Below are 12,081 nucleotides of genomic sequence, written 5' to 3'. Positions count from 1 at the left end.
GATTTTGATTAACCGAGTTCTCTTCTTTTGTATTTCCCCCAAATTGGTGGTTGGATCCAAAAGCTTGATCAGAATCAGGTTTAAATATTTTGGCATGATTAATTTAGAGATGATGGTATGTTTATCCATCAAGAAGAACATAATGTCTGCTTGTCTCTCTTTTTGTGTTGTTAGTAGCCATTGATGCTCTCTGTCCAGATACATTAATTCCTTAGGGATTGTAAAATGGTGACATTCCAATTCTATCCTTGCTTCTTTATTAGCTGCAATACTTCCCTTATCAATTTCTGGTTACTTACTTACTGTTACAGTTTGGTTAGGAAAGACAGAAAAAATGTTTGATTCTTTCTCTTTAACAGTTCTCAAAAATAATGAGTAAATTCTCTAGTATCTTCCAACAATGAATGATTTTTTAAAAATAATACAATGAACTCATGGATTTAAATCTACTCATTGTGTTTCAATACAGCTTAGTTAGCACCCTGAAGTTCAAATTGCCCCATTGTGGACTATGGGAGCTTCTTCAATTTGGCCCCAGAATATTTTTGACATATCCTGGTAGTTCTTTATAGATTCCTTGCTATCTAGTATTCTAGGCTTATCTTATATGATTTCTATCTTATATTATAATCAGCTGTTTCTTCAAAGAGAAGAATTTTCATTTTAAGTATGAGATACTGAAGCATATTTGTACATTGAGGGGGATAATCCAGATGAGAAGGAATAGAGAAGCACAATCCTCAGTAGGTAAGGGAGGATGGGACAGGTGGGAAGGTTAGCTATAGATGGAACAGAGGCAGTTAATTCATTGTAGTGGTACACGGGGCAAAGCAAAATGCTCTAGAAATATAGGAGGTGTATGGGCGACTAAAAAATAAAACTGCCAGTATAAGTCTGCATTAAGTTGCCACGTTTCCCACTTATAAATTCTACACTTACAGGTATAAAACTCATCTGGTTATTTCCTCAGTCACTAACATGTTGAACACTTTTGTTGCCCTGTAAATAACTTCTACAATCAAAAATCTCAAAATAGGAGCTCCTGGGTAGCTCAGTTGATTGAGCTTCAGACTCCTGGTTTCAGCCCCAGTCATGATCTCAGGGTCATGGGATCAAGCTCCACATGAGACTCCACACTTTGTTCAGAGTATGCTTGGGATTCTCTCTCTCCCTCTCCCTCTGCCCACCCCCCCAACTCTCTCTCTCTCTCTCTAAAATAAATAAATAAAATCTTTAAAAAGAAAACCAAAAATATCAAAATAGATGACTAGCCAACTTTTGAGATTTTTCATGGATTGTTAAGTTTCCAAACTCAAAATGAAAATACTTAGCTTTCCAGATATAAGTAGTGTTTATTTAAAATTATTTTCCTTTTAATTTCCAAGCTGAGTATTCATTTACTCTTGATATATTTGAAAAAGTGAAAAATATTGATCTTGTGGTTTCTTTGCTTTTACTGACTTGAATCATGACAATAGGAGGGTCCCTCTGTAAGTCACAAAGTTCCCGACTAATGAATGTCACTGACATACAAAAGCCTATCCTATCTTCTCTGACTGGGCTAAAGAGGTATCCCCACCCCCTTCCTTCATACTCATTACTGCTGATAGATCTATTCCATTCCTCTCTTTACAGGGGCTGTAACATCATCTCTTCTCCCCATTTCCTTCTCATGTTTGTTTCACTACATTATTAATGCTTTCAAGGAATGTCCAGATATTATAAAACAAAACAAAACAGAAAAATGTGAACAGAAAATAGTGAAGGTCTGTCTTCTTTAGGCCTGTTGTAGATGTGCTACATGAGATGAGCACTCTCTCCTCTCCCCACCAGAATCCCTTCTCCCTTGGATTCTTGTGCCCAGTTGGATGAAAGGGCAATTTGGAAGACATAGGATGGGTTTAAGTCATCTTGAAACCTGAAATATATCTGTTAATGCCATTCAAGCAAGAGACTACAAAAAGATAACCTTAGAACAAGCCCCTGACAAAGGAAGTGGATAGGAAAGGAAAAGAGAAATGTAGGGAGGAGAAGAGTAATGATGGTAAATGTTACAGTTGTGAAATATTGCTTAGAATTATCAAGCAAAGATTGAAAAAGGAAACTGCTCTTCTTTCTTTCTGTGACATCAAGTCTCCCTTGCCCCAGGATCCTGAAATTGATCTAGTTATTTATGATACTAATGTGCTACAGGGCAGCAGCACTAGAGTTAAAAAGTATGATTTTTGACTTGGCTAAAATGATTTGAATGGAAAAATTTTATTCCAATTTTTTTGTAATCAGTTTTCAGACTATCTTTGGAGCCCAGTGTAATCATAAATTGCAAATACATACATAAGCTGTTTATGCAAAGTCAAATTTTCAAAGTTCAAATTAGAATCTAATCACTTAGCTTGCAGAAGTATTCACCCTAGGATTCCTTTACAACGGGAAGTTCTTTAGTGTTTGGTTCCAGACCATTAACTACTTAATAGAGAATCTATGGGTGGGTTAAGCAGCCTAATGTATGAAGTTGGAAATTGTTAGACAAAGATAGAAGAAAAATGAATCTTAAATAAATTATAGGGAGATAAGAAAATAGAATTGATTTATTGATCGCTTCATCTTACAAATAAATCTATTTGTGAAAGTGAGGTAGAGCCTTAATTGCTGTTCACCAGGCACATGGTATAATTTTGTTGTAGTCTGTTACAGGGAAAGAGCAAGTATTTTCTTCTTACAACATGAAATACTTACCGACATTTCCTTATTTCATCCTATAGATTTATCTGAGTATTATATTACACATTTAACTGAAATGTTTATATATCTGCATGCTCCTTGGGAAAGGAAATGCAGTGTCACTGCCACACATATCCCAGAGAATTATTAAAATTTAATGAGCATCAGTTAGTGATAAATCCTAGAGCGATAATATAAACAAGATGGTGAAGTTAGGTAGTTATCTAGGTAATCTGGGAAAATGCAGAGTTGTTTTGCTCAATTCTCCTAGATTTCTGAGAATATTCCTCTAGAATTTAATATTTACAACCCTGAGTGATTTGAAGGGGGGCAGAAGTTTAGCAATCTGTCCACAGAGAGCCTTTGTTCTGAGCTGGCAACTGAATCACATGCATAGAAGGAAACCTCTCTCATTTTACATGATCTCCAGCTGAAGGTTGAAAGCCAATAAACACTTCATAATACTAGTTCATTCAACTCGACAATAGTGAGCTCCAATCAACTGTGCTAGATGCTGGGGTTACTGAGTCTGGAGTCTCATGGGGTTTATGATCTAGTGAGGAACACTAAAATAACAACACATTTTAACTTAAAATATGACATACTCTAAAAGCAGTGTCTAAACAAAATTCCATGGGTATAAAGCAAGTAGACACATTTGTTCAGAGAAGTCTTTGTGGAAAATGCATCGTTTAAGATTGGCCTTAAAGGACATGGAAGTTTTTAATAGGCTGAGATGGTGAAAGATACTTTTCTAAAAGAAAAGTACAGAGGCAGGAAAACACAAGACATCTTTAGAGAACTATGAGATGTCCTGTGGGACTAAAACTTGGGCTGTGGGAATTTGCTGTGGTATTCAGAAATACAGTTCAAGACCCGAATTATAGGTTTTGGCAAACTAAGACAAGAAGACTGCTTTCCTAATTGGCAATAGGCAGCTGGGGAAAGTTTTTGATCATAAATTGTTCTGCTTAGTGAAAGTAGCTCTTGTACCAGTTTGGAGGATTGGAAGGAAGAGAAACTGGCGTGGTGAAGATCCAATAGAAAACTTGCATTTGCCTAATGAGGAGCAAATGGGGCTCTGAATTAGTGCAGGAGCAATGGGAATGGAAAGATGAGGTGTTTCTAGGTTTTATCAAGGTAGGATTATGATAATCTAGTGACAGACTGGGGAGCATGGGAATGGGGGTGATGCAAGAGCCCGCACATTTATGCAGAGGAAGAGAAAGGGAAAAATATGAAGATGGCATAAGTAAGGAGAAGACTTACCCTGTATCTCAGAAACCAAATGAGGAGAGGATTTCAAGAAGAAGGTCAACAGAAAAAAAATTATTCAGAGAAACATATGAGGACAAAGAAGAAATACATAAATTTAACAAAGAAGAAGTTGCTGCTAAATTTTTTTAGATTTGTTTAGAACGATTTTGTTTAGATTTGTTTAGAAAGAGAGAGAGAGGAAGAGAGTCTTAAGCCAACTCCATGTTGAGTGCAGAGCTCGAAGTCAGGCTTAATCTCACAACCCTGATACCATGACCTGAGCTGAAACCAAGAGTTGGATGCTCAAACTACTGAGCCACCAGGTGCCCAAAATTTGCTGTTAATTTTTTATAATGTGATGAGATCAGAAGCTGGATTGCAATGGGTTGAGAAGTAAATGAAAAGTCATGCCGTGGAGAAAACAAAGAGTAGAGAATTATTTTTGAGAAGTGGTGATGAAGTGTAAATGAAAGAGAGTTGTTATTCTTTGAAGAGCATAAGACTGAAAAGGAAGTCTTATTAGGACAAGGAAATCTGATTCTAAGGAGACAGCAAAGGGGTGAAATGGTAGTCTGTTACACTGATGACCCCCTCGCCCCCAGTGAGCTGTGTCTCCCAGTATTCGTGTCCTTGTGTCCCCTTGAACCTGGGATGGCCTGGTGACCAATAGAATGTGATATTCTTGGAAATACTTCCAAGTCAAGGCATTAAGAAGACCTGACAGCTTCTACTTTTGTGTTCTGGAGAAGCCAGATACCATACAAGAGCTTGAACCTGACACTATCCTGCTGTGGGGGAAACCCAAGCTATCCACATGGAAATGCCACATGGAGGGAGAGAGAGATGTCCAGCCAGCTCCCAGATGGTTTAAACATTCCATCTGTGGCACCACACGTGAGGGGAAAAGCCAGTTTAGGCTTTCCAGCCCCAGAAGATGTTACTTGGAGAACTGAGGAGCCCTGCTCTGCCCAAAGTACAGACTTGTGAGTACATGAATCCTGTTTGAAGCCACTAACGTTTTTGAATGCTTGTGATGCAGCAATAGGTGCCTGGAATATGTGGTTAAAGAAAGAAAGAAAGAAACAGTGGGTGCCTGGGTGCCTCAGCTGATTAAATGTCTGCCTTCAGCTCAGGTCATGACACCAGGGTCCTGGGATGGAGCCTGCGGGCTCTCTGCTCAGCAGGGAGTTTGCTTCTCCCTGTCTCTCTGCTCTTCCCCCTGCTCCTTCTCTCTTTCTCTCTCTGTCTTAAATATAACCTCAGAAGGATGGAAGGAAGGATGGAAAGAAGGAAGGAAGGAAGGAAGGCAGGCAGGGAGTGTGGAAGGAAGGGAGGGAAAGAAGGAAAAAATGTTAAGGAGACTGGCTGGCCCCCCTAAAGATGAGGGGAGACAGGATCAAGTGGGAAAACTGGTCTTCAAAGTGAGGACACTGCTTTTTTTGAGGCAGAAATGATTGAGAGAAAGATGGATAAAAATTAGGGGGGAAAGGAAAGCTAGACAAGGAGGCACAGTGTTGAGAATGAGGGTTGCACAAAGGAGCTGAAAGCTAAAGAGGGGCAGGAGAAAATACCAATTCTGCATGAAACAGGGAGTTCATCCAGGAAGGAGTAAATAAAGGGCAGAGTGGCTGTAAGCACCCCCCAGGTGAGTATGGTAGCCACGAATTGGTAATGAGGCCAACCACTCTGGGATTTTCTTACCCACTCTTACTGAGATTGGCTTACCTCAGAGACCAAAACCTATTGGTTAGGTGGGTGAATAGTAATTCCATTTGCTTTAGGAGATGTGGACTCTAATTATATAAACAAATATGAAAAAATGTAACCCAACTGGAATGTTCAAGTGTCTCAAAGTCTTTTAGAGACTCTTCCCACTTTTATAAAAGAATCTATGCACTTGCTACTTTCCCATTTGCAATACTGGAAATGATTTCCATTAGCAGTTGCTGAATCATATACCTGAGATTACAGACAATGCTATTTATACTAAAGAAATTGAGTGCACATCTATTTTAGCTTCCTGTCCTATTTTCATACTTCCATCCATTTGGATATTTGTCCCATATGTTGTCCTCAGCACTCTGTCTTAAACTGCTGTCTAGTTACAGCTGAAAAAAGCTTCTGTTCCAAATGGGACTTTATTTCAGTAGGGGGCTGTACTTCCTTTCAATCTATTACTTAACTGACAGATTCTGTGAAGGTTAATTAGTCAGTTTTTAAAAGCTCTCTGTGGGGGCGCCTGGGTGGTTCAGTGGGTTAAAGCCTCTGCCTTTGGCTCAGGTCATGATCCTGGAGTCCTGGGATTGAGCCCCATATTGAGCCCCACATCAGGCTTTCTGCTCAGCAGGGAGCCCACTTCCCCTCCTCTCTCTCTGCTTGCCTCTCTGCCTACTTGTGATCTCTGTCAAATAAATAAATAAAATCTTTAAAAAAAATAAATAAAAGCTCTCTGTGATGGCAAAGAGAAAAAAGCGAGTTTTATACCCTTGAATGGTACAGAATGACTTGACCTTTTTTAAAATTTATTTATTTATTTATTTATTTAATTTTTTTTTTTTAAGATTTTTATTTTTTTTTTAATTTATTTGAGAGAGAGAGACAGTGAGAGAGAGAATGAGCGAGGAGAAGGTCAGAGAGCGAAGCAGACTCCCCATGGAGCTGGGAGCCTGATGTTGGACTCGATCCCGGGACTCCAGGATCACGCCCTGAGCCGGAGGCAGTCGTTTAACCAACTGCGCCACCCAGGCGTCCTATTTATTTATTTTTTTAATAGCTCCTTACGTGAAAGGTAAACTACTGGAGAGGTTTGGAATATGAATAGTTGTGGAAACCCAAAGCTAAATGATCCAATGACTTCAAAACTCTGATGGGAGTATATGACATGCCCATGTCACCAGTGAATAAAATCCAGTTGCTTCCATCTGGTCCCTCACCTTCTCTTGACCTCTAGGGGCTCCCTGTTCCCTGACCCCTCACTTCTCTGAGCCTCAAATTCATGGTTAGTTTGATAGTTGGCTTTGAACTCCTGATCTTACTGATTTTGGGGCCAGGACCTAACTGTGTCGCTTCCTTCAGTTCTAGCTGTTCATTCCGACTCTGTGACACACTGCCATCAATACGCCTGGAGTTTCACACTTTGACGTACTTGCCACTAGGATGTGACCCCACAATAAGGAAAGAACTTGTGTCAAGATGCAAAATCCATTGACCTGTATCATGCAATGGCTGTTGTCATGGCTGAACACAGAGGGAGTCCAGTGCCCTTCAGGTATTTCTAGAAGCTACTAATTATGTTGATCACCAGGAAGTTCCAACGGGCCCTTTAAAACATGAGACAGCATGGGTTGTTCCAGTGGTTACATAATGTTCCAGTTACATTCAGTGGGAAGATGTGAGTTAGAATTCTAGAATTCATTACTGGTTCTTTCAGTCATTAGCTGGGAACTGATTTAGGACAGCTTTATGCTCATACTTACATGCCGGAAGTTATATATTAGGACAAACATAGACTGTCAAATTAAATGAATATCAGGCTGAAGGAAATCGAGGGTACGTATCATAGTATGTACCATGGATGAGCAAACAAAGCATTTCAACTGAAATAAAAACACATTTTTGCTATCCCAGTCAAACTACATGCTAAATAGATCGGGAAGGAGAAAATAGCATCAAACACATCTATGCTTGGAAACTGGATTGGCATCAACATAGCCGGGGAAGTTCAAGCCAGATTTGAGATGTGCTGAAAACCAAATTTCCTAAAGGCCTGGGAGACTTTGGCACATAATACTGAGCTGTTAAATTCTAGAGCAATTTCATTTGTGCCAGCTACTTACCATCACCAACATCAAACTTGCCTAACTACATTGCAGCTTTACTGAAACTGAACTTTTCTTGGCCTGAATATCTGCAGAGGGTAAACGGCAAGAAGAGATCTGGTCTGCTGTGCAGAAAGCCAAGGAGTAACAGTCGTAGGAGGCTCGAGCATAAAGATCTCCTCAGACATTTGGCAGAATGATTTTCATGTATGGGATAGCCATTACCCCGTTTGCAACAACAGATAAGCAAACTCACTTCATATGAGGCATTCTGAAACCATGATTAGGAACCAAGATGTCCCAAAGGTCCTAAAGTGAAGAGTGATGATCTCAGAGAACCACGTAAGGACAGATAATTGCTACTCTCTGGAATGAAAAGGTCACTTTTGATACATGCTTGCAGTGGAGGCTGTTAGAGACCACCCAGATGCCCCTTTCAGGGCTGGAGTGTTCTTTCCCTCAGCTGCATGGGACCTTGGCTACTATTGGCTCGCAACCAATTTCCTAGCCTTTTGCCATAGAGAGCTGCCTTTCCCAAGGTCATGTCCCCTCCTTGGACAGCCCACATCCAGTGACTGTCCAGTGGGGGCTACAAAGGCCTCTCTGCCCTGTCTTGATTCAAGAACCCTGAAGGGCCATCCCATCCCAGTTAATTAGTTCCCCAGGAGGACCATGGGAGACTTCTTTTCTATCAGCCTCATGTTCCTTCTCTCTCTGCCCTACTAACTTGCTCCCCACATGCCCCAGCAGGTGCTGTTCCTGAGAGCTCTCCTCAATAAAGCTTGTGCAGGCAAATCTCTGTCCCAACCCTTTTCCCCAGGAACCCAACCAAAGGCGATGCTAATCTGATACTAACGGCACGTGGTGGGACAAAAATGATCAGCAGATGTTTGTTCCTGGCTTTCTTTTCTCCTACTCCTCTGAAGAGGAGACAGACTTTTCCTGTTTCATTTCTTGCCCACCTCCCCCAACTTCTTCCCAGCAGCATACTGCCCGGCAGAGTTTTGACAAAGGGAGAAAGATGGTGGGGAGAAGGGTGAGAACACTACGAGAAGAGGTATAGGAGAAGCTGTGCCAAATAATGAAACTACTGGGGGTGGAAGGAGGGGGTTTAAGAAATATCGTTGTGCTCGGCCTGGCCCTTCCGTGGCATTGAATCAATGGAAGCACAGAACATGGATTGTTCAGAAATTAATTTTTGAGACTAGACTGCCATTCCACCCTGAGTTTGGATCACAGCAGTCACAATTTTTAAGCTTTACATGTGAATATAGGCAACCTCATCTTTGGATGTCAATGGTGTTTCAGGAGTGTTTTAAGATGGGGCATAGTTTTACTGAGTATAACCTACATTCTTTGAATGCAAGAATTTAAGTCAACAAAAATAGATTTACAGAGTCCAGGGCTTTAAACAAAAATTTTTATAATAATAGAAAAATAATTATTGTTTCAGCCTTTATCACGAGAGACATATAAACAACTAACTATTAACATATTCTCCCAAAACATCTACACATGTCAGCCATGTGCATGTGGGAGCTGAGGACAGCCAGACCGCAGACTCTAGGTTGTCGGAAATTACGTGCAGGAGATGCTCCACAACAAGCCTTTTAGATTCTGTAAGTTAAAATGTTTGCTGTAAAGCCCAAGACCAATGACACATAAATGGAATTAGTGAGGAGTTTGGCCAGGCTGGAGTACACACAAGAGTACCTGTGGGGGGTGAAAGCAGAGGTCCCTGTCACGATAGGCTCAGCTGGCCCAGGACCACAGCCAAACTAGACTCAAAGTGGGTTTGAGTTGGTTGTAAATCACAGCATCTTGAGTTTAGAGGTTGGATGTTTTTCCTATTTTCTCCTTTTTTTTTCTATTGAGAATTGTCAGTGGTTTTTCTTAAGGGTAGAACATTTCCAAAAATAAGCCTTAAAATACAATTAAGTATATTTTAATGATGAGCTTAAGACAAGTTTTCCAAACATACTATTTTCATTGGGGTATAGTTCCAAAAGCTGGTAGTGATCATGAGCTGTTAGCAGTCTAGGAATCAGATGCAGTGATGTTCCAAATTGACCAAGATGCTCCAATCTGTCATCCTTGGACTTGTTCTTTCAAAGCCTAATAGACAACATGTCCTCTTGAGGTTCTCTGTTCTTGAGAATGGTTGCTAAATCCAGGGACAAAGGACCAATTGGGGAAACTTGGGACAAGAAGATTAAACATTCTTCAGGGAAAGGTTGGGGTATGCTGTGTTGCTGGTGTCCCTTCTGTGGCCTGTGCTCCTGGCACCTTTGAGGTCAATCATTAGCAATCAATATAAATGAGCTTTGATGTTTACTTTTATAATTTATCTTGTAATCGAAATTTTAAAAAATTAGAACATGGATGGAACTAGAGAGTATCATGCTTAGCGAAATAAGTCAAGCGGAGAAAGACAACTATCATATGATCTCCCTGATATGAGGAAGTGGTGATGCAACATGGGGGCTTAAGTGGGTAGGAGAAGAATCCATGAAACAAGATGGGATAGGGAGGGAGACAAACCATAAGTGACTCTTAGTCTCACAAAACAAACTGAGGGTTGCTGGGGGGAGGGGGGTTGGGAGAAGGGGGGTGGGGTTATGGACATTGGGGAGGGTATGTGCTTTGGTGAGTGCTGTGAAGTGTGTAAACCTGGCGATTCACAGACCTGTACCCCTGGGGATAAAAATATATGTTTATAAAAAATAAAAAATTAAAAAAAATTAGATCAGAAGCATTGACATGTCTTTTTATAATGTTATCTGATACATGACATGTGTTTCTGTTCCAAAACAGAAATATGTAGAAATTTATCTCTTTGAATCTTACTTTAAAAAAACCTTTAGGGATGCCTGGGTGGCTCAGTTGGTTGGACGACTGCCTTCGGCTCGGGTCATGATCCCGGAATCCTGGGATCGAGTCCCACATCGGGCTCCCAGCTCCATGGGGAGTCTGCTTCGCTCTCTGACCTTCTCCTCGCTCGTGCTCTCTCTCACTGTCTCTCTCTCAAATAAATAAATAAAAATCTTAAAAAAAAAAACCTTTATATGGAAGTGTAAAATATATATATATACATATATATATGTATATATATATATAAAAATAAAATGGTAAGTGAACTTTTTCCTAGTGTATAGCTCAATGAATTTTCATAAATGAAACACATCCAGTTCAAGGAGCAGAACATGATCAGCATCTGGTAGCTTTCCCTTCACTCCCTTCCAGCCACTGACATTCCCAAGGGTACTTACTCTCTTGACGCTTTATTCTTGGGGTTAATATTGCCTGTTCTTTTGTATTGTATGTAATTGGATACATAAAATCCAGACAGTCCCTGACTTAGGATGATTCAACCTAAGATTTTGCCACCTAAGATTTTGCCATTTTACAATGGTGCAGAAGCAATACACATTCAATAGAAACCATTCTTCACATTGTGCACTTCGATCTTTTCCCTGGCTGGCAACATGCAGCTCGAAATTCTCTCTTGATGCTGGGCAGTGGCCGCCGCTCCCAATCAGCCACACAATCACAATCACGAGGGCAAACGACAGACACACAACTGTTTTGGTTTTCACTTTCAGCACAGTTTTCAATAAATTTCATGAGATAATCAACACTTTACTATAAAGTAGGCTTTGTGTTAGAGAACTTTGTCCTACTGTAGGCTAATATATGTGTTCTGAGCTTGTTTAAGGTAGGCAAGGCTAAGCTATGAAGTTCAGTATATTAGGTGTGTTAAATGCATTTTTGATTTATGATATTTTCAATTCTTAAGTCCAGGGAGATCTATGCATACTTTTAGTATCTGGCTTCTTTCAACTGACATCATGTTTGTAAGAGCCATCCTTCTTGTTGCAAGTGGCTGTGTATGATTCATTTTTATTGCATAGTATTCCACTGTATGAGTAGACCATAACTTATTTATAAAACTTCCACACTTATTTGTAATTTCTTCTTCTAGTAACATTACCCCTAGGACCAGATGCAAAAACCTAACTTCAGTTGCTTTGTCTGAATCTCTGAGGCCTAACGATGCCCTCTGGAGGAAGAGGCTACCCTCTCTCACATTTGTAATTTTTTCAGTGTCAGAAAGCCATTCTGGTCCACTTGGATAGCCCAGAGCTGTACTGTTAATCCAGTATAGCTCCTGGCCAGACACAATTACCGAGCATTTGAAATGTGACTGGTGGGAGTTAAGATGTGCCACATAGGTAAAACACACATTGTGTTTCATAGACTTGGTGTGACGAAAGTAATGTAAGAC

Source organism: Neovison vison, chromosome 3 (assembly GCF_020171115.1).
Source record: "Neovison vison isolate M4711 chromosome 3, ASM_NN_V1, whole genome shotgun sequence".
Taxonomy (NCBI): domain Eukaryota; kingdom Metazoa; phylum Chordata; class Mammalia; order Carnivora; family Mustelidae; genus Neogale; species Neogale vison.
The sequence above is the reverse complement of the archived record's forward strand: the minus strand, read 5'-3'. Positions refer to the sequence as shown.